Genomic DNA, 23,258 nt, shown 5'->3' on the forward strand with positions numbered 1-23,258 from the left:
TCCTTTACGCGCACCATTAAATCTGGAGTATAAGGTGAAATTGACAACATACATTTTGACAGCTTATCTATAATAAATATGCAAATCTTGATGCCCACATGTCATCACAGATGCACCGCAGCTCTCTGAAGATCAGAGCGTGCCTGTCTCCTGCGTGACATTTTCAGCGGAGGATCAGAGCACACGTCTGGGCGGCAGGAGCAGCGCTGGGTGCGCTTTTACCGACGGTGACCCTGGCCTCTCCTGTCTGCCTGTGAAAACCTGTCCTTCATCCTGCCAAGCAGGCAAGAGGGCCTAAGGAGTGACAGTCCTAGAGAACAGAGGACACCATCTCACATACGCTCTGGAACACAGGAAAATCAAGTGTCCCTCTTTATTTGTCTTAGGTCACAAAGGGACTTGCTGTCTTCTCCAGCCACCTGGTTACAGCAGGTTATCATCACTCAGCACCCAGTGAGTTAGGCTCCCGAGTTGGCAGCCCTGGGGTCAAACCCCATCTCTGCACTAACCTCTGCTCTAACCTCCTGTAGCTTCCGTCTCTGCATGTGTAAGAGAAGAGAAATGGTGCTTCCCTTGTGGTATAGATGTGAAGCCTGAGTCAGTTCCTACAAGCCAGATGCCCAGGACACACAGTGACACCTCACAAAAGGGCAGCTCTTCCATTGTTTTCTAAATGGGCCCCACTCCCTCTGACTCCTGCAACTCCTTCCTGTCCCCGTGTCCCTGCCCTTGCCATAATTACTGAGTCTGTCACTTAGCACACTGACCATCTTGGCTTCTCTTCTCTCCTAGCCTGTACCAGATGTGAGCTCCAGACGGCAGGAAGCATCTATCTCCCTGTGCCCTTAGCCAACCAGGACCCAGGAAGAGCTGACGTGGATGGGGGATGCACCGAGATTGGATTCAGGAATCCATCACAAGGGGAAATCTACTCATCTGTCTGCTGAGACTCTGCTAGGTCTGACTAGATAGTGTGTGTGTGTGTGTGTGTGTGTGTGTGTGTGTGTGTGTGTGTGTTGGAGGGGGGCAATGAATCGAGCCTGTAAAAGGTATGATGCTTCTCATCATGAGGGAGATTGCAGAGGAATTTTCAACAGGTGCAGGATTGTTTGTTTGAGAGAGCCCCAGGCCATCACGGAGGCCCCATCATCACTTTACACCTGCTGACAGGGCAGCAGGGCCCACCAGAGGCCCTGAGGCCATACCTCTGATCTCTGTCTTCTTTCCAGCCTCTCTGAGCTCACTCTACAGGGCAATATCTGGTCTCCCTGGTCTCCCCATCACTTTGATCCGCCTCTAGTTTCTGGCACTGCATTCACCCCTTCCATATCCCCCTTCCTCCAGGAAACCATCCCAATCAGTCCAACCACACTGAGCACTTCCGTCTCTGAACTCTGCTGAATTCCCAGGCTGAAGAACCACAGGATGATGTTCTTTGTAACACCTCCTTGTATTGTCCTGTAATTGGTTTGCAGTGCGTGGGGTTGTTCTCTACTACTAGACTGAGAAGGTGGGGGTGGGGACTGCTTTGCTTTCCTCTTTTGTTCCTGAGGGCTCAGTGTGTGGCTGGGCACATGTGCAGATGTTCTGGATTTGGACTCTTCAGTACTCTGATCAGAGAAGGAACAGACATAGGGACCCCATGGATCTGGCGAAGCCTTAGAAGGTTCAGCTGTTGGGCATCTCTTGAAGGGTCAGAGTTGACCTGGGTCCACTCTCATGCTCTTCCAGGTCTCTTTTGGGGCCAGGAGCAGGGCTCAGAGCAGCCCTGGATGTTATCAGGAAATTCATTCATCCCCCCCTACCTCCCCTGCAGTCTTCATCAGTGTGTTAGAGGAAGTTCCACTGTTTACCACTTATGCCTGCCATGTGTTGCCATTCCCGGGTGCCCCCAGCTCTGAGATCCTGAGATACAAGCCTGTAGTTCTGACTAAGGATAAGAAGTTTGGTGACCCAGCCTTGGGAGACAGGCTGGCTGGAGGAGTACCACTAGCAGGCAACTGCCCAGTGTGGTTCTGGGAAATTCAGGCACTTCATGGGATGTTCATCAACAGACTCCTGCCGCTTAGGGTTTGAGTGGTCGTGGGGAGAGGTAGAGACCCCCATGGTCTGCTGAGAGGACTCCCACTTTGAGGGGGTTCTTGGCTTCCCTGCTCTGTCTCACAAAGTCTTTTGCCACCAATCCCTCCTGGTTCTTCATCCCAGTGTGAAACTTGAGTCTCTACACTGTCTTTAACAGAGAACCGCAGATCAATCATCTACAGTTAATCAGTCAACAGGAGGTGAAGACAGGGGGTGTGAGGGAGAGGAAAGAGTGTGGCTGTGGGCAGCTCACTAGTGCTCCCTGAGCATCCACAATGTCTGTGCTCCACGGATTGCTGCCATTCGGTTGCATATTTATTCCATCTTTCAACAGTCTGCTACTGTGAATGAGCTACGGGAGCTATGCTGGGTGCTGTGCAGAGGGTAGGAGACAGACTCTGCCCTGCACCCATGGAGCCTGTCTTCTGGGCTGCTGAGGAGGTTCAATGAGCTAATATTTGATTATCACCTGGCACAGTGCCTGGCATACAGCAATACTCCATAAATGTTAGTTCTTCTCTCTGCCTTGAATGAGTCACATCTGGTTGGAGAAAAAAAGCCACTTAAAGTAGGACCAGAAAATATTATGGGGGAGGGAGAGGTAAGGAAATGGGTCAGGCTGCAGGGGTGCCTGTGCTTAGTGGTGTTGGTGGCTGCAGGGTGACAAGGTGGGTGGGAAGAAGGGAAAAGCCAATTACAGATGGCTTCAAATGCCAACCACAGGAACAAGGATTCCATGGTCTTTTAAAATCCCTTTCTGTCTCCCTCCTCATTCATCTCTCCCCTGCCCTGCCTCTTTGCCTCCTCCTCCTCCTTTCCTGTCTTCCTCCCTCCTCTTCCCCACAATTAACCCCAGGCTGTCGTGATTGCTCCCCGCGTAGACGAATGTCTTTCCCCTTTCCCCATCTCCTCCCTCCCCTCTCTCCTTTTTTTTTTTTTTTTTTTTTTTTTTATTTGTGTTGACTTGACTTGACAAGCCCTAATCCCTGACTCAGCTCCCACTTCTTGTTAAACCAAAGGTAAATTCTCGGCCGGCGGGGCGGCCCGGAGCAGGAGGATGTAGACCGCGGAGCAGCCGCGGGAAATATTGATATTAGCCGACCTCTGGCGCCGGCCGCCCGCGGTGAAAATAGGACGCGGGGCCAATCAATTACCGAGCCATTAAGGGCAGGGAGCGGGGCGGAGAAGACCGAGTGGGCCCCCCCCCCCCGGCGCCCCTCCCACCCCCGGGCTGCGGGCGAGGTCGGCGACCCCCGCGGGGACCCGAGCGCCTGGCCCGCCTTGGTCTGCGCCCGCCTTCCTCCCCCGGGGCTTCTGCATCTCCAGCCCTCGCCTCGGCCTGCCCTCCTCCTTTTTCTCTTTGTTACAACCTCTCCTCTTCCCTCGGTGCCTGCGACCACCGTCTCCAGTGTTTCTCCGCCTCCGCCTTCCTCCCGAGCCCGCCACCGCGGCGGCTGCTGCTGCGCCCGTGTCCCCAGCGCCCTGCCCTCGGAGCCCCGTGGTGACCGGCCCTGCCACCGCCGGCTGCCTAGGCCCATGGCCCTCCCTCCAGATCTCCCATTAACACGTGTCTTCGCCACTGGGAACCAGCATCAGGCCCTTCTGATTTGGGGTTAATGACTTATGGGAATCCTTTTTTCCATTTTGAATTTGCTCCTTCCTAGTCACACAATAGCCCTACGTTAGGAGAGGACCCCCACCTCTAGATGGGGAGCCAGCTGTGCTCATGGCCAGCAGAGCCTCTCTCTTTGCGGGTGGGTTTCGGGTGGGTTTCGGGGTGTGTGGAGGGGAGTGGGAGCAACCTTGCATGTTTGTGTGGGTGTCTGGGACTAGCTTTGTGCAGCTGGAGGTGAGGGTAGGGGCCAGACATGTTCATGTTCTGGACATGAACAAGTTTTTAACATTTCTCTTTTGGGGGGAGAGAATCTTCTGGTTTCTTGAGTTGACCATTTCTAGGGGAGGGAGTAGGCTCATTTGTCCGGTGTGGGCGCTTCCGGTGACTGGCTGATTGGTCTAGAGTATCCCCTAACATTTCCTTGGGTTCTTTTTTTTTTTTTTTTAATTTTTTATTTATTTATGATAGTCACAGAGAGAGAGAGAGAGGCAGAGACACAGGCAGAGGGAGAAGCAGGCTCCATGCACCGGGAGCCTGACGCGGGATTCGATCCCGGGTCTCCAGGATCGCGCCCTGGGCCAAAGGCAGGCGCCAAACCGCTGTGCCACCCAGGGATCCCCCATTTCCTTGGGTTCTTAGAGAAGCAAATGAGATTGAAGAAATCTTGAATTTTTCAGATACGATGTTGGAAGGAGTAAATAGTACTTGTTTACTTTAAAAGAAGGATCCTGCATTTTACAAAATTTTAAACAATAATAAGAATTCCTTTTGCAAGTTCTCAAGTTCACAGTGCTCCAAGTGTGGCCTCAGACCTGCAGTAAGGGCCAGTAACCTTGGGAAGTCCATTAGAAATGCAAAATTCTTGGGCCTCCCCCATCTATTGAATCAGAAACTCTGGGGAGGGGCTCTGGCCACCTGTGTTTAACCAGCCTTCCTCTGAAGAGCACTGAAGTTAGAGCCACTGACCTCAGTTATCCCCACAGCTCTGGAAGGTAGGTGGCGTGGAAATGATTTTATCTTCTTTTTCCCTGTGGAGGAGCAGGGGCAGAGAACCACAGCATGGCCAGATGGCAGCAGGGCCGGGATAGGACTACTCCTAGTTACAGTGTGACACAGCCTTTAAGGATGTTAGAGGGTGCTTTTATTTCAACTCACAAGCACCCCTCAAAGGAGGTAAATATTACACCTAGGGAGGTGACTGACATTTGCCTGGCTGTGAGTCTGCCTATAACCTACAGGGACTGGCAAGTATTTTTGAGCTCTTCTACCCAGTGTTTAGTGCTTAGGACCGGGGGAGATATGGGGTATAGTCACTTGCATGAAAAGTAGGATGATTCTTTAAGACTGATTTTTTTAATTGGACCATTGAAAGCAGCTTGTAGAGCAGCATCCTTCATACCAACAGCTCATCTCAGGGTTTTTGCCACGTGTCCTCTAAAATATAGACTCTAAGATCGGCCTCCTATAGGTTCCAAAGCCCAGAGAGTAGGGACTGCTAGGGCCTTGGGGAACTCTTGGGAAAAGCTTTGGTGTCTGGTGGATATAGTTTGAAACTCAGCTCTGCCCTTAAGTGCAAGTCATGTAACGTGGTGATCCCGAAAGAGCATGTTTTATAGGGTGTGGTCACCACCCCGATTCTCTAAGAGCTCAGAAACAAGCCAGTCCGCTTCTCTGGGCCTCAGTTTCCTTATCTATTCAGCGAAAAGTTAAACTAAAGGGCTCTTCAGCTGTAGCAAACTATGGTTAATACTATTAATATACGCAAGCCCCAAACAGCATAACTTCAATTAGAAGGACCCTCAACCCCCTGCAATAGTCTCTCCACTGTCCCTACCCCCACTTTGGGAAAATGAGCCAAATCCCTTGCAACTGAAGGCAATTGTTAGGAAGAAAACAGCAAGCCCTGTGCTTTGTAGAGCACACCAAAAGCCAAAACCGCAGCCTGAGCTCCCTGACACTTTGTCACCATCATTCCAACCTGTGACCTCTGGCTACAGGAAGCCTTGCCTGCCCAGGGGACCCAGTGTGTGGGCCCTGTTGGAGACGGTCACCAGCCAGGGCCCACAGGAGCAAGTGAGGAGCTCCAGCTTCCTCCAAACTCTTTCTTACCCTTTATTACCCAGAAAATGGAATTATTTAGAAATTTCCATTTTCTGAGAACTTGGGTTAATGGAGGCTTATATGTACATTTTTTCCCTATAATAGTAAACTGAACTGATGTTTCCACAAAGAGCCCGGTACTTAGTGAAACTGCTGGGGTAGGACCTGATCCTCATGGGTCCTCATGGATCCTCATAGAACTGGAACCTCATACTGTGCTGGGAGACAAACCACCACGGGGCTTCAGTCCCCTTGAGAAAACAAGTGGATAGTGGGGAAGATGGGGAGGGTGGTGGGGATGGTGGTGGGCTTTCCAGGCTCAAGGAGGGAAGGGGATAAAACGTTTCCTATTGTCATTTCCAGCCGACAATCTCAGTGCCTTGCCTGCTCACTCTGGCCACAGGCTCCTGACACTGCTCTCCGTGACTTTCCACAAGCCTGTGGACTACACCAAACAACTTTGCGCTTGATTTCAGACTGTCCCCAGTTGCTCCTTGCATCTTCGCAGGGTGTATTCTCCTCCCCAACCAGATTTTAGATTCCTTTAGGCTAGGAGAACTCATGGGTCCCCGCAGAGTTTTAACACACCGCAGGCACAGGGTAGATACTTAAAATCACAGATGGGAAGAGCTAGAAGCGTCCTTACAGATCAGCGAGGCCGACCGTCAGAGACTAGGTGGGGAAACTGAGGCCCAGGACTGCAGTGACTTGGTCAAGGCCTCGTAGCCGGGGTCAGGGCAGGAATTGAAACCCGAGTCTTGGCCAAGACAGTTTTCTGGTTATACACAATGTGAGTAAGGAGTTTGGGAGAACGGGGATTCAAAAAAAAAAAAAAAAATTCGAATGAGAGCTTCAGTTGACAGAATGTCTTTGGAAGCCAATGTCGGTCAAAATATAGAATACTCAAATCTACTGAAATGGTTTCACTTGGCAGAATTTATTCTACAGGTGGATTTGTACATGTGTGTAGCAGATGTGCACAAAGCTATTGATTGTGTGTGAGTTGTAATGAAATAAAGCAAAACTAGAAAGAACCTAATTGTCTATCTGTGGGGACCTGGTTATGATAAATTAGTGCATGTCTGGACAACCGATACTCTGCAGCTACTAAATAGAGTAAGCTGATCCTTAGGCGTGCCGATTTGGAAAGATCTGAGATATATTGGAAAGTCAAAAGTCAAGGTGCAGAGCAGCATGGGCAGCATATTCCATTTTCCACCATAGAAAGTGTCCGTGGGTGTGTTTGCCTGTGCCTGTGTATACTTGACATATTTCCAGAAGAATACCTAGGAAACCACTCCTGGCAAGTGGGATGGGGTCTTGAATGGAGGGAGAATCATGCTTCATTGTATACCCCTTGGCATTTTTACCATGTGCATGTGTTATTTTTATAATAATAATAATAATAATTTAAAAACCTCACCACTGCAGTCTCCTAGTTCAGCATTTCCCCCCACTGTACCCAGCCGCCTCTCTTGCTGTTTTTCTTCTGTAAATCGGTAACTTGGAGTCTAATTGACAAAATTTCAAGTAGGTAATAAACAACAAACAAGCCATCTGCTCTTAGCTCATCCCTTTATTTTTTTAACTGCACAATTGCTTTCCCAGGGGACTGAAGCTCTAGGGTAGGACCCCCACCTGTGAAGGGGGTGCAGCACAGGGTTAAGAATCAGACTCTCAAGACCACTGTTGACCAGGCAAGTCCCTCAAGTGCTCTGTGCCTCAGTGTCCTCATCTGTAAAATGGAGATGGTAATAGTTCTAGCCTCCCAGTGTTTGTGGGAGAACGAATGACGTAATGCATGTATCTGGTCCTCCGGAAGTGCTTGAATGGATGAGCCTGATTTCTTCCTCTCATCCAATGAGCCTGCTCCTGGCCTGAGAGGTGAGCAGGACACAGAGTTCAACATCTGTCCAGTTATCCCTCCCAGATGACATGGGTCAAGGTTCCCATGTGCCTGCAGACACTGTCTTTAACCTTGGGGAGGCCAGTCTTGGCTGGACCAAGTACAGCACGCTCATTGCATGAGGGAGACCTATGGGGAAACATATAAACCAGCTAGCATCCAAACAGTTCAGCACCAGCCCCAACATGGAGGAAATGGGAGAGGAATGGAGTCAAGGGAACTGAAAGAGAGAAAAGGCATTCTAGGAGGTGAGGTGGCCTGTTGCCTTGCCTTCCTATCGTCATGTATGCCAGAAGCTTCTGGACTTGCTCTGCAAGCAGCTGGTAGATTTCTGGAAAAGCTAGGGCTGACCTGGGGGAGATTGTGAGTTGATACTGTCTGGAGGACAAGGACCTAGATTCTATTCCTAGGGGATTGGCACCCAGTTACCACCCCATAGCCACCCCAGCTTGGACACACATTTGACTTTCCTTGACCTCAGTGTCTACACCTGAAAAACAAAAGTGCCTGGGCCTCACCCCAAGGGATTCTGATTTAGTCAGGGAGGAGAGCAGTGTGGAAGGAGGTTGAGACCCATAGCCCTGGTCCCCAGGGGCCACCATGGCCAGTTCTGTGGGTTTGCCCTGAAGTCCACACACAGAGTGGATGACAGTCACTGCACAGATCCGAGGTCTTTTGGTTACATCAGTGTTGACACATGGCTGTATTGTCCCTAAAGACTGTACCCCTTGTCCATCTTGCAGAGGACAGTGGGCCAGACTCTTCCCAAACTTTGGATGAAGGTGTAATAATAATTATTTATTGATAATAAGACTAACGTGGGCTCTTCAGACATATGATCTCATATAATTCTCACTGTAACTGTGTAAGGTTCTTACAATTATCGTATCTGTTTTATAGGGGTGGAAACTGAGGCAGAGAAAGGTTATGGAACTCCCCTGAAGTCTCTGGTGGGTCATCCAGCTTCCCTGCCATGTGCCACTCCAGTAGTCCTGTGGTCCCCAGTAGACTTCCCCATATTGGACAGGACAAGGCCGTCAGCCTGGTGCTATCCTGATTGTGGGTGACCCCAGGCAAGGTCTCAAGTCTCCATGGCCTCAGTGGAGATGAGAACCCCTCCCACCTGCCCTGGGGGGTGCTCTGAGCATGGAGAAGGGCTGGCAGGGGTGGGCTATGACCCTAGGACCAAATGCCATTCGCCCCCTCCCAATATCCCGTCCTGAGGGAGGGTGGGAGGTGGATGCAAAGCTGAGATTGGAGGATCCTCCTCAGCATCACATTTGCCTCCTGGGGTGGCCACTCTTTGTTTCACTTCCTTTGTTCTCCTTCCTCCTTCTGCTGGTGACGTGGTCACCTTCCCAGGAGATAATGCCTGTGCGGCTCTGTCCTGACAAGCCCTTTCGGCTCTATCTCTAATCTTCTCTGGGTTTAGGATTAACAGACTTTTTCCTCGTTTGGGATCAATAAGTACAGAGAGAGAGAGAGAGAGAGAGAGAGAGAGAAAGAGAGAGAGAGAGAGAAAAGGAAGGAAAAAAGTCAGCAGTATTAAAAAAAAAAAGGACTGATAAGAATCTGGTTCAGGTCGTAGAACCAGGATGTTGCCAGTAGTATCTTTAAGCTGGGGGTGGTGTAGGCAAGGGATGGCTACGCAGTGGGAAGGTGTCTTGTCTGCTGGGACTGGGAGTTGGGACAGCAGGAGCTGGGTGAAGCCACAGGCTTGTCGAGGGGGCTCTGGGGCCCTCAGCCTCAACCCAGAGCAGGTTCCATCCAGCCCAGATCTGGGCCCAGGAGGGCTGAGTCCCAAGCTGCCTGTCCTGACAACCTACTGTGGGCCAGAAGGCGCTTCTCTCCAGCAGCTGGTCCCCCCACCCCCGCCCCCATGTGGGAGCAGGTTCCCCAAACTGCCTCCTTCCAGGCCCCAGGACTCCTCCGGGGTGTGGACTGTTGAGCTGAGTTTGCCAACCTGGAGTCCCAGAACCCATGCTCTTTTTGGCCACTTCACAAAGCCTCGTGGAAATCACACTTGGCACCTTGATGGGACTACTTAGGTAAAACCAGAAGAGCATCTCGCTGCTTTTTAGCAAGAATTATATCCACTCCGTGTGGCTAACACTGGTTGCTGCATGCCGATCTGCAGCTCTGATTAGCCTTTGATTAATAAAAAATGGGGAAGGAAATCAATTATTTATTTAATAACAGCAGTTTGTTTTAAAGGCAAAACCTTTAAGAAAGCAGAGAGCTTGGGGGTGGGAGGGTCTTCAGAGCAAGGGGTTTGGGAAAGGAGCTTTCTTTCATGGAGCTGGTGCTCTCCTGTGCCCAGCAGGCTGGAGGGCCTGTTCCAGCAGGGCTTTCGGGATGTAGGATGTGGCCCCAAGCCAGGGGAGCCAGTAGAGCTGGAGTTCTTGAGTGCAGGGCCGCAGGAGGTTGGGAGGGCAGGGCACCGGTCTGGTTGGTCACTACAGGGTGGTGAGTGACCTAGGCCCGTCCCAGCTCCCGTCAGGATCTCTCTGTTACTTCTGGCTGGAATGTCTTGTGCACCGACCCCAGGCCTGCCACCTGGCCCAGCCAGGCCTGGCTCTTCTCCCTGTTACTCAGATCGCCTTCTCCTTGCAGAGGGCACTTCTGCTGATCTTTGCATTTTGCAATCATATCCATTTATCAAGGCAAAGATCGAAGGACACCCCGCAGGGCGGCTCCCCAAGTCATCCCCTCAGGAGACAGCCTTTCTTCTTCCCTGCACTTTGAATGTGCATTCCTGTGGCAGTTTGGGAAAATGCAGCTTTGTATTTTATTTCTTTGTAGGTGTTTTGAGGGCAGGCAGGGACTGCCTCTCAGTCACCTTTATAACCCTTGGCCAGGGTGTGTGGAATAATGGATGGAGGGGTGGATGCTATCTTTTGGGGGAGACTGCACTCCATTTACATCTGAAATAGCTTTTCGATTAAAGCACAGATCTTGAAGGGAAATGATAATAGCCTCTTTGAGGGATGCAAAGGAAAAATATGCTTTCCCACTTGAGATAAGCAGATTAGAGCACTTGGGTCATAAGTCTGACTTTTTTATTTTCTGGAAGATAAGGAAGAAAAAAAAAAGTCAAGGGACCGGTGTTAATTTTCTGACAAAAATGAACCTAGCCTTTTGTCTATTGAAATAGCTGCACTCCTCCCTTGACAACAATATTCAGACTCAGTTTTCTCATCTGTTGATTGGGATAATCATTCCTATCCCACTGCATTCAGGGGGCAGTTACAAACTTCAGGAGAAAGAAAAGCAAAGAAAGAACTTTGCAAAAGAGGAAGTGCTCTGTACACAGGGCACATATTATCTATTTAGGTAATTACCATTGATTATCTAAAGTTACTGTCTTACTGCGTTTTCTAGAAAGAGGAGCACTGTACAATCATTCAGGCGCCAAAGTCTGTCTTTCTGGTTCTATTATCTGGATATGTCTCATGGAAGTTAAATTTCCCAGAATTATCTGGGTTGTTGCCATTACTTTCTTCTGAGCTTACTGGCGTGGGTGGCCACTTTGGGTGTGGAACCTTCCAGCAAGCTGGCTCAGCCACTCTGAACGCCATACTCTGAGCTTCTGCTTCTGTCAGGGTGGGGGGCCTGTGGGTTCAAGGCAGAGTGACCCAGGTACTAATACACAAACGTCTCCTTCACCTTGGCAGAGTGCTTTTAAGTTTTCTGAAATTTCGCAGACATGATCCCATGAGCTCATCCCCCATTCCCTGGATGACAGTTGGGGAACCCCAGAGGGGGGCTACATTGGCTGAGCCACAGAGAGCCAATTAGACCTTCTGCCTCCAGCATGGCAAGTGAGAAGTTTGAGAATCGAGCGTTTCCATCATGGAGTTGGTGTTCCTGCTCCCTAACCTCCCCAGCCACTGCCCCCTACAGTGGGGGTGAGGGTGACCTGAGTAGGGGGCTTTCTGATTCAGAGAATGAGCCACCTGGTGATTCAAGGGGTGGCTTTAAGGAACACAGCCCTGTGGAACTCCCAAGCCCACAAACCAGATGAAGTAAAAGGCGTCTATTCACATGGCAGAGGAATCTTTCATTTCTAAAAGGATTCCTTATAAGGCTCCTCTGATGAGCAAACACAGCACATTTCAATAGGATTCATTATAAAAAAAAAAAAAAAGAAAGAAAGAATGAAAGAAAGAAGACAAAACCGAAGGTAATAACAATTTGCCTCCACTATTTCAGGAGCCGCTCTCGTGAGAAGTGAGGCCCACCTGTTTCTCATCAAAGTGCCTGCAAGTCCCTCTCCTGGAGAAAGTCTGGAGCTGCAGAAAGGGGGGACATTCGGGCCAGGGGGTGGGGCTGGGATAGAGGCATTGTTGTCATCACATCTGTCCTTCTCTGATTGAGCTGGACACCTGTCGTCCTCCTGCCAGGGGGCAGTGAATCAGTGGTTGGGGGGGGGGTCCTGGAGGCAGAGGCATGGATCAACCAGTTCCCCACTATTAGCCATCCACCCAGACCTGGCTCCATGGGGTGGATGTGGACTTGTTCCAAAGGTGGATCTCTGACCCTTCCAGGGCTGTGGACCTGGCCACAAGGTCCTGATGGATTCCTCCTCTCTCACTCATTCCCGACGGGCACCAGTGCGCTCCTGGCTTTGGCAATATTTGCTTTATGGCATCAGAGCAGCGTTTCCCGTATTCACATAGTTAAATTAGTTAGCTGGATAGGAACCTCAGAGATGATGTATCTAGTTGTCAGTCGTGACTTGGTGCTAATGGCACTACAATTTGGTTACAACCCTCACCGTCATTAATCATCGGCCCCCAGCTGGCTGCATATGGGGGTGCTGGGGATGAGAGGGTGGGGCTGACTTGGGCAGAAATGTGCCCAGCACCCAGGCCCGGCCTCTCTCGCTTCCTCTGGGCAGTGCTGAGGCTCAGTCACTGGGCAGGCTGCTGTCCCCCTGGTTCCTACCTCCACCACCGCCACCAGCACTGCGCACCTCTATTTATTAGCATCATGCTACTTATGCTAATAGCAGACCGTACACTATTTCTGAGCATTAACATCTGCTCCAAGCAGCCGACTTTCACTTACAGAAACTGATTTCAGCTCAGTCAAGCAGATAAACAGAGAAATCAAAGCAGGTGGCTGAAAGTGAAGGAGGAATTCTCAATTCCTGCATTCAACCGATGAACTTCACTAAAGCCATAATTAATATTCAGATAACTATATTCCGACACATAGAATAAACAAGATCATTTAAAGGATGCAAAATACATCCCCAGGGCCAGAGGGGAAGAAGAGGGAGGGGAAGCGAGGGATAAGAGAAGGCGGAGGACTGAATATGAATGCAGACACTTCCGTGCTGGCCTATTGTCTGCACGGTTTCAGCCTTGGAGGAGAGGAGACAAGCCTCCCCGAACCCCTTCTGCAGCCCAGCACGAGCCAGGCCACTCACAATGCTGTTTGAAACAGGGGAGCCCGAGGGGCAGCGTCTGGGAACCAGAGCTGTCTACACCGCGCGCCTGCAGAAAGCTGCCCTCTGCACTCCTCTCTTTTGGAAGCTGTCCGAAGGAGGGCTGACCCTGGGGCCCCAGCTGCCCGGTCTGACTCCCTGCACCCCGGCCTTCTCCTTCTATGGAATGCCCTGCTGGCAATCCTTCCTGCCTAAGATTTGCAATTCTAGAATTAAAAATAACATCTCCGTATGATTTGGATGAGGCGCAACCCCACTCTTTATATTCAAAGCAACAAGACGGTACATACCTTATTGGGTTAATTTACGTCATTTTGTTGCCTTTCCTAGTCGGTCATTTCAGAAATGTTAAAAGAAGACCCATGCCACCATCTGGAACACATTTTGAAGCCCATTGTTCCTGTTCCCCCAAAGACCAGCAGTCCTGTGGCTTTGAGGCTGAGACTTCCAAACAGCGACAGTCCCCGTGCCACTTGCAGAGGCACATGGCAAGATCCTCACCCCGACTCACTTTACCATAGCAGAGAACAACAGTGGGAGTAACAAGACAAGTGAATGGAACCCATCACCTGGTGTGGTACACACTCCGTGTAGGTGGGTGTGTGCCTGTGTGGGCTACAGACAGAAGTCACACAAGTGTGTTTTTTATGGATGTAGAGATGTATGGGGACTTTGAGGGAAGAGTAAGTGACCGGTCCTGTGCGGGATCCCAACCTGAGCCCCATGGGAGGGTGAGCAGCCACCAGGACAGGGGGACCCTGAGAAGTCCCCTCAACTGTGCCCTGCTGTCACAACGCTGGCTGAGCTGGGCCCCGTAGGAACCCACACTGGCCATGCCGAGCAGAGAGCTGGATTCGTCCCCAGCGAAGAGGCCCTCGCTAACTTTGGCTTTGCTCTTTGTTGGTTCCTCTAGCCGCAAGGGCCCTGTGGCTAAACAACAATGACAACAAAATGTTATTGATAACTTTAATTTCCACTTTGGGGAAACATTCATCTTCCTCACGCCCTGCACATATGTCCTGTTTATGTCCCTTCCTCTGAGAATGGTGTTGACAATGCTGGGAGCCCCAAGCTGCGTCCAGGGTGCTGTCACTGCTCCTCTGGAACCACTTACATTGTGGTTGAAATTTCCCCTGATGCCTAGGATCTTTTTTCTTTTTTCTTTTCTTTTCTTTTCTTTTCTTTTCTTTTCTTTTCTTTTCTTTTCTTTTCTTTTCTTTTTTCTTCTTTTCTTTTCTCTTTCCTTCCTTCCTTCCTTCCTTCCTTCCTTCCTTCCTTCCTTCCTTCCTTTCCTTCCTTTCTTCCTTCCCTTGGAAATGACTCTCTGAATCATGGGGTTTGCAGCAAGGAGGTAGGAGGATATTCCCTAGAGGGGTGTTGGGAAGGGTGGGGGACAAACAGGCTTCCCCAGGAAAATCGAGTGCTGCACTGGCCAGTGTGGCTGGGGGGCGAGGTCAGTATCCTCCGAAGCCCCTGGGAACAAGCTTTAGGCCCAAAGGTGGGTTGGACCCTGGACAGCTGAGAATTGTTTTTTCCCTGGAGCTTTCCTGTCTGCCCACCTTTTCTCTTAGGGAACTGGCCAAGCGACAGCTGTCTTCCTAGCCGGAGCTAGGTGTCTTACCTGCAGAGCTACACGGGGCACCTGTGCGGTACGTGGGCCTTCCCTATACATCTTTGCCTAATTTGAGTGTCACAATATCCACGCGAGGTAAGTGAGGCAGGGGCTGCCGTTTGCATGTGCAGAGGCTGACACGGAGCCAGAGAGGTTGTCATCCCCTGAGAATGTGGCATGAGTTCGTCAGTGGTGGAGATGGGACTGAAGGTCCTCACCCCTGGCCTGGCAAGTCTGATGCATTCTGCCCCGCTCCCTTGTACTCCCACATGACCTGCAGACATGCGCCTCTGCCTCCCAAAGCCACAGTCTCACATAGACTGCCATTCCCCGCATGTCTCACATGCGCGTGCACTCAAAGGTCCACAGGCCTGGAGATAGACGAGGATGATGACACCTTCCGGCTGCCATGAGCTATGTGCTGCCGGGGAAAGGACCCCCACCTTGCCAGGGTGCACCAGCTGACGGACTTCACAAGATTCACATACGCAGAGCCGGGGACAGACATGACCTGATGTGGCACCATGCCGCTTGGTCGTTGCTGGCCCGGTCTCACAGCGGGACTGACTGGCACAGCCGGGCACCCATCCTCAACCTGGTGTTCCTGACACCCTTCTGGCCACTCCGTGTTCCTGGCTGCCCCATCTCTTTCTCTCTTGTATATCCCTTCCCTCCATTCCTTGCTCGCCTCCCCTGTCATCTCTTGCTCTATTACCACCTTGATCATTAGGGTCATCTGAGTCTCCAAATTGTCACCTCCCAAAACAGATGTATGCTGGTTCTCAGAGTGAGGAGCAAAACTGAATTTGGACCCACATCCTTTAGAGTTTGGGACAGGTCCCCCAGGCTGAATTGAAGCAGACCTATGTACACTCTGAAGACCTGGGCTGCTCAGCTGGGAACAGGGCTCCTATTCAAGAGAAGGAGTCCCTGGGAAGTCCTTGCAGGGGGTGGTGGGGGTGTCTTCTGCAAAAGGGGGATCCAAGTGCTGTGAGTGGCCTTTATCATTAAGGCGGGAAGGCTGGTTCCCAGTCAGTTCTATGTAAAAGGACATGGCTTTTCTGTCACACGTCTGCTAAAGGACATGAAAATTGCCGGTCTTTGGGGACCGTTCCAGGCTGCTCTCTCCACCTTGACTCCACATGCATGTACTGACAGGAATCTTTCTATCTCATTGGTTGTCTGTGGGGGATTGAGGATGAACCTCAGAGGCAGGGACAGATGGAGGATCCCCCCCCACCCCGACTTCTCCAACTGGGAACAACAGAACACACACCATTTTATGTCACAACTAGGCTCAGGCCCATCATGGAAGAACTCTCGTTTGCTCAACCCCAGGTACCACCTTTACTGATGGGTCTGGTTCTGCAAGAGCCATGAGACTTCTGTCCCCCAAGCGTGCCCCTGTGAGCCCCATGTCCACGTGGCAGCTGCTCAGGTGGCTCTCCCATCTGGTGTCCCATAATTGCCTCACCCCATGCAGGTGTGTGAGTGTGCATGTGTCTATGTCCTGTGCCCAGTGGGCCTCAGGCTCTGAATCCAGAATCGGGGGGCAGCCACTCTCTGGCTGAAGCTGTGCAGTGCTCCTGGTGCCCTCTGCTGGCCACATCTGAAAACACAGGCGGCCTCTAGCCCGCGCCTGGGTGGGACCTTCCGGCGGTTTTCAGGACAGAGGACAGAGCTGGCTGAGGGGAGGTGGCGATTGTCCCTGCACCTCCGACGACGGCCCCACTCCCTGCACCATACGCATAGGGATGTGGTGCCTTCTCCTCATCTCCCCATGGTGGAAGGACCTCAGGCCTGGTTCTGGTCTTTGCTAGCTGTGTGGCCCTGGGCAAGCTCCCAGCCTCTCTGGACCTCCTCTTGTTCTTACTCATCCTTCAGAGGCCACGTCAAGAACTAGCTCCTACGCATAATCTTTCCTCCACAGGCCCCCCACCCACTGTGGCACGTCCACCTCACCTTCTGCAGCCCAGCCGGGGCCTTGGGCCTCTTCCTCAGGCTCTCTACCCCTTGAGGCCAGAGACTCTCACATCTTTTTTCTTTTTGAATCATGTCCGGCACCCACGGTGCTGTCTTTACACCGAACAGGCACTCAACAAATACCTGTTGAAATGTTTCGGTGGACGAGAAATTCCCTCTGGTGCCTCCACGGCTCGGATTCTTTTTCATTCTAATTGTCGCTTGTGGGTTGGTCTCAGCTCCCAAGTGGGACTTTAGACCCTGGAGGGCAAGGTGTGGAGGAACAGCTGTGCTGCTGCTTTACAGGAACCCAGAAAGCGGTTCTGGCTAGCGTGACTGTCTCTCCACCAACCAGTACATTTTTAGGGCAAAACAGGAAGATGAAGTCTGTGAAGACCATGCCGGGGGCCCAACTGCTTCTCCGTTTCTCCCCCTCCTCCTGTGTGTGCACCTCCCCTCATCAGCACCCCATCTCTGCCCCACAGAGTCTCTTGCCCTTGAGCTCTGCACTGGGGCTGCCCCTCCCCTGCAGCTGGGCACCAGCTCATCCCAGCCCCTACACTCCAGGCGATCCTCCCGTCTTATCCGAGTTCTCCGCACACTCCCCTACGTGACTCTTCTCCCAGGCTCCCCCAGCACAGCAAACGCTGCCTCCTGAAAACGACAGTAACAGCTAAGGGTTATTAATAGCTCACAATGTGCCAGGAGCCACGCTGAGAGCTTTGCACGTATTATCTCATGGAATGCTCCTAACAACTCTCTGCTGCGGCTCTATTATTATCCCTATTTTATAAAGAGGAAGCTGAGGTACAGAGAAGTTAAGCCACTGGCCTAAGGTCACACAGCTAGACAGTGGGAGAGTCACCATTTGAACCCAGGCAGTTTGATTCCAGAGCCTGTGGTTCCTGACATTTGCCTTCAGGCCGTGGGATGTCCGACGGGTGGAAAGGGACTAGGTACCTCTCGGACAGACGGACAGAAATGCTCATGCACAGACGGGGTGCCAAACCTAGGCGAACACCCCAGGGCAGCCCACCCCTGCCCACGTCGTGTTTCCACATGCATGCTCGTGTTAGTATGTGTGTGCATGATGCTCTCAGGGCCTTACTTGTCTGTTGATATTTCAGAGCAGCGCTAACAGAACTTTCTGCAAGGAAGCAAATGTTCTATGTCTGAGCCTACACAGTAGCCACTACTTACTTGTGGCTAATGACACTTGAAACACGGCTTTGAGAGTGAGGAACTGAATTTTTAATCACATTTAAATGAAATTGATTTCAATGTACATATAAACAGCCACACACGGCTGTGGGCCGTCCAGCGGGCGGCCTTATGGGATGGTTGTGGGGATGCGGGGAGGCGGCTTGGCCACGGGGGCAGTGCAGCTGGCACGTCAAAGCCCTCAGCAGCAGACCCATTGTTGCTGTCCCTGTACCCTCAGTGACAGGGCGAGTGCATTTCTGTGTGTCCTCTCCACATCGTTATCTGTCCTGCCCTCCAGCTGCCCACCACTCTGTGGGGACCTTTTGAAGACCACCCTCCTGACAGTGGCTCTGACCCAAGCGTAGTCATGATGGTGTCAAGGAAGGACGGTTTGGCTCTAGGTCTCCCAGGAGAGTAGTTTGGGTGTTGCAGGTCATCTTGGGACCTTGGGGACACCTTCTGCCCACAGGTTCCCTTGCCCCAGCCCAGCCTCCCAGAGCCTCCCAGGTGCTTGGGTGAATCATTTCAGCTGCAATTTGTAAGTAAAACATCAGCTTATTTCATTGTGTGTTGCTTTTATAATTTTTTTTTTAACTTTAAAAGAGGGGGAAAAGGGCCAGCAGCCTGCCTCAGGCATTTGGTGGTGGCTCTGGGGGCCCGAACAGAAGTCCCTGCAGAGTGCTTCTCTTCTGGGGCTTCAGAGAACCCAGCCGGCAGGGTCGGGGGGATAGGGGCGGTAGACCAGGGGCAAGAGGCCACAAGGACACGGGTGATGGGGCAGGCAGGGCGGGAGGCCTCAGCCACCGCAGAGCAGGGAGGAGGGAGCTGGGCGACCTACATCTCCGCTGTGAATCTGGCTGACTCACCCCTGGACAGTTCCCGCTCTCCCTCCTGGGCGGAATGCAACCTTGGCATCCTGGGAAAGAGATGCTGCAAGAAAGGGCAGGGCAGTGGCCCAGGCAAAAGCCAGAGGGATCGGGACTGCAGCACGAGGGATTTAGGTAGGAGCATGGGAAGGACAGACCTGAGCTAAGCTTGGCGGGGGTGGGGGCAGGGATTGGGGAGGGGAGGGCTCCTTAGATCTGGTCTCAGGCTTCCTGCATGCCTGACCTCTTAGTGTGTCTCGCACAATGTGTGACCCCACTGATGTTCAGACCACACTGGAGAACAGTGATCACGTCTATGGAGTCCTGTTTAATTTGTTCTAATATAAATGACTTTAAATACCATGAAACACGGATGCCTCTTACATTTATACCTCCAGCCCACATCTTTGCTCAGCTCCAGGCTCACACCTCTGACCTGCCTTCTAAATGTCTCCACGTGTACCTCTAACCCATTCTCAGCACAACCCTGCCAGAATTTTGATCTCCGGTTCCTAAAACGCATTCCTTCCCAGTAAATGGCACCATTCACCACCGAGAGGCTCAGAGCTTCCTGGGTTCCCCTCTTTCTTTCACTCCACATCCAATCCATCAATGAGTCCTGGGACCTTGTTTTCCTGCACCTCCTCTGGGCATCCTAATCCACATGCACATCATCTCTCCCCTGGCTGCCTACCTCCACCTCTGCTCTCCATAGCAGCTGGTTCTACACAAAAGAAGGATCTTTGCAGAATGTGCATAACAGCATGTTGCTTCCAGTTCTTTTGCTACACTGAGAATGTAATACAGACCCCCTCTTGACCTGCCAAGCCTGGCATGGCCCACACCCCACCTCCTCCCACCTTTCTCCCCCCATCACCCCCAAAATGCTCCTGTCACACAGGGCTTTCTCCTATCCCTTGAACACATGAAACCTCTTCCTGCCCCAGGACATTTGTACTTGCTGCTCCCTCTGCCCAAAGATCTCTCTCCCTCCATCTCTGCTTGTTGTTTGGATGTCAGCTTCACCTTAGTTTCTGAGGGAGACCTCTCCGTTGTTGCACAGGATAGGGCAGCCCCAGTCACTCAATGCCTCACCAGTAGTAAGCTTGAACCCTCAGCACAGCACTTACTCGCAGGGTTTTAATTTTGATTTTAAATTTATCATCCAACGTCTCCTCAGGAAAATGTAAGCTGATGACAGCCAGGAGTTTACCTGCCTTGGTCACTGCTGTGTCTCCGGCAGCTAGACTTGTGCCTGGCACAGAGCAGGTGATCGATAACTATTTGTGAATGAATGAATTATTTAATCCTGATTATGTTTGTCTGAGAATGCTTTTTGCCTGGGGTGGAAGTGTAAGCTCATGAATGTGTTTCCTGGACTGGCTCTTGTGTACGAATTGCAAGACTAATTAAACTCATACATATTTGTGGAAATGCAAATATAATTTTATTTACCAATGACTGTAATAAAGGTAAATGCTCCTTACTTAAACAAACAATTCACTTTGGGAATAGAGCTGTAAACAGAAAAAATAAATAAACACTCGTTATTGAGTGCTTACTGTGTATCCACTGAACTTCAGGAGCTGGCTGCCCTGACCTTCCATCACGGAGCTCACACACACACACGGAGACTTCCTCAGCCCCGGAGAGGGGACTCAACCACAACTGGCCCCGAGCTCAATCAAGCATATGACCCTCGGGGGCACTGCTTGGCGTCCTGGCCCTGCCACTGCCTCAGTATGTGACCTGGGGAGTTTCTTAAACTCTCTGTTTCCTTGTCTGCAGGATAGAGATAGAAATCCAACCTCCTCCCGGGGAGCTGGGAGTGTTAAATGAGATAGCACCTGAGAATGCTTGCTATCATGTTGAGCACATGGTAAATGATAAAGGCACGTTAGGCATTCTTCTCTTGTTATTATGATTATTACTATTATACAAGCCTATTCTAGGTGTTTCTACATGTTCTCATTTAATTACTACAATAACCCATGGAGTTGGGGCTGTTATTCCTGATTTATAGGCTGAGAGCTCAGAGCTCCGGGACTGAGATGCTCATGGTCATTATACAGCTCTCAAGGATTAAGCCTCAAGGCTGCAAACTCCAGACCCAGTGCTCTCCACATGGTACCGCCATGACGTCGTCTTGTTCTTGGAGAGAACCCGAGCCACTGCATGCTGACTATCACACCCCATTTCCATTTTGACCCATGGCCAAACCCCAGTCACAGACTCTCCAATCCCTACTTGGTCTCACCATTTCCAGTTGCCTTCAACCCCTATTATGGTCTCTGAGCAACCCCTCAAATCCTCCCACGCTTGCCCCCACCCTCCAAGAGTCCCTAATTCTTGTCCAGCTTGGACCCTACATCCAGCACTAATTTCCCATCACGTGGTGCTAGATTGTGAAATGAGAAGCCTTGTTAGAGGTGCTTAGTCTCTCTCATCTCCATTCTCAGGTGAAAAAATGGAGATCCAGAGGAGCCCAGTGACTTACTCCAGGGGGCGCCTGGTTAGAACCCCAATCTCCACCTCCTTCTGAATCCCAGCCACAACCTGCCCCACCTCCCCAGAAGCAGGCATCTCCCTGGTCACCACGGGAGCAATGAGGGCACCTGAGGGCATCCCAAGTCAGGCTGCTGGTGGTGGGTCAGGGTAGGCTGTGTTTTAATTATGCTTCAGGCATCGGTTTTCCCAGAGCCAGCCTCTGGAGCCTGCTAGCTTCCTTAGGCAGGGGGCTGTGGATCTTCCTTCCATGCCTCGCACACTATGCAGCCCAGCACTGGCTGCACTGTAGGTGAGCAATAGCTCAGGCTCTGTTGCAGGGGCCTCCTGGGTGGACCTGCCCGCCAGACCTAAGGAAAGTGGAATGTTACCATGACATTCACAGTAGTCATCTTTGAGAGGTGGGAATGGGGTGCCTTTCTCTTCTTGCTACCTTCCCATCTTGTGTATGTTTTCTATGATGAGTATTGCTCACAGTGGAAAATGTTTATACTAAACTTAAAAAGGCAACTGGTTTTCCTGGGGCCAGAGTAAGCCTCCCTCCAGGGAAGTGAAGGAAGCTACCAGAGATCTGTGCCTGAGATGGGCTCAATTGAGGCCCGTGGGGAAGTCTGCTGGGCATGCAGTGTCATCACCACGTCTTGCCTTGGGGAGCTCACAGGCTAAGGAGAGGCCAGCCAGATGGGCACTAGCAGCCTGGGCAGCACTGAGGTTCTGGGGCCCTGGGGTGGGAGATTCAGGCTCGAGGGGCCTCAGAGACCGAAGAAGGAGGCTGCAGCTGTCACAAGCTTCCTGGAGGAGACTCGTTGTAGTCTCTGCAGAGGAGAAGGCCTTGGTTTGGGGGAAGGAGAAGGGAATGGAGTGGATGGGGTGGGAGGAGAGCTGCCTGAGTACAGGAGCCAGGGTGGAGCTGATGTCCCAGGGTGGGAGGCACAGAGGCAAGAGCAGGAAGGCCGGAGGTGTCTGGGTTGGGAGCCCTTTGGACTTCTTTTCCTTTTTCATGTGTTACACAGCTACCGTTTGCTGTATGCTTACCACGGTGCAGGTGCTGTGCCAAATCTTGTGCCTAGATCACTGCATTTCATGCTCAAAATAAATCTATTTTGGCAGTTTGTATATTCTCATTTGCTAGACAAAGCAAGTGAGGCTGGCCCAGGAAGCAAGGTGATTTGACCCAGGTCTCCCAACTGGTCAGTGGGACCACTGGGGCTCGACCACAGCACTGCCTGTCTCAGAGCCCCTGTGCCGCCTCCAGAGTTCCTGGCTCCCACTGAAGATGGTCTGGGAAGGCCCAGGAATCTATGTGAGGTGCTGAGCAGGTGGGACCATAATAGCTTGAACCAGGTATGTATCAGTGTGTGCTTGTACGGGTGCATCTGCGTGTATCTGTGTGTGTATCGGCATTCACTGTGTGTGTGTGTGTGTGTGTGTATCTGCATGCAGTGTGCATGTATGTGCACCAGTACATGAGGGTAGATGTAGGAGAGCAGGATCGGGGCCCTCTTCCTTCAGGTGGGGACATAGCCATTCTGGCAGTTATGACTACAGCCTAAGGAAGGGGTTCTATGGTGCAAGCACATGGTCCTGGCAGCGTGGGAGGTCATGCCCCTGGGGAAGAAGGGGCCACAAGGTGGGGCACAGGAAGGTACAGGATGCTGGGAGGGTGTCTAGCTTTGAGGCAGGAGGACGCCCCAGCATTCTGACAGCCTGAGCTGGGTGCTGACCATGGGGTCAGGGAGCCTGCATGAGGCGGCTCTGAGTACCACGCACCGGCATGCACAGAGATCCCTGAGCTGTTCTCCAACTGCAGCGGCCTTGGGAATGAGTGACCTGTATTCAGGGAATCCCAAGGCTTGGGAGAGAGGCAAGGATCTTTGTTTCCCACCAGATTCTCGGAGGATTCTGATACAGCAGACCTGGTAAAGGCCACAGAGGCTCGGGGTCTGGCCTCACCT

The 23,258-nt window shown here is 51.6% G+C and overlaps 1 protein-coding gene and 1 long non-coding RNA gene across 51 annotated transcripts in view; one reads left to right on the forward strand and one right to left on the reverse strand.

Annotated features, from left to right (window-relative positions):
- Positions 1-23,258, reverse strand: part of CELF4 (CUGBP Elav-like family member 4) — a 298,230-nt gene that overhangs the window by 253,907 nt on the left and 21,065 nt on the right. The window lies entirely within an intron of this gene.
- On the forward strand, positions 453-14,024 carry LOC144315654 (uncharacterized). Its single transcript, XR_013381379.1, has 3 exons — positions 453-650; positions 793-958; positions 11,916-14,024. It is a non-coding gene; the product is annotated as an uncharacterized LOC144315654 (long non-coding RNA).

This window comes from Canis aureus, chromosome 6 (genome assembly GCF_053574225.1).
Source record: "Canis aureus isolate CA01 chromosome 6, VMU_Caureus_v.1.0, whole genome shotgun sequence".
NCBI classification, from domain to species: domain Eukaryota; kingdom Metazoa; phylum Chordata; class Mammalia; order Carnivora; family Canidae; genus Canis; species Canis aureus.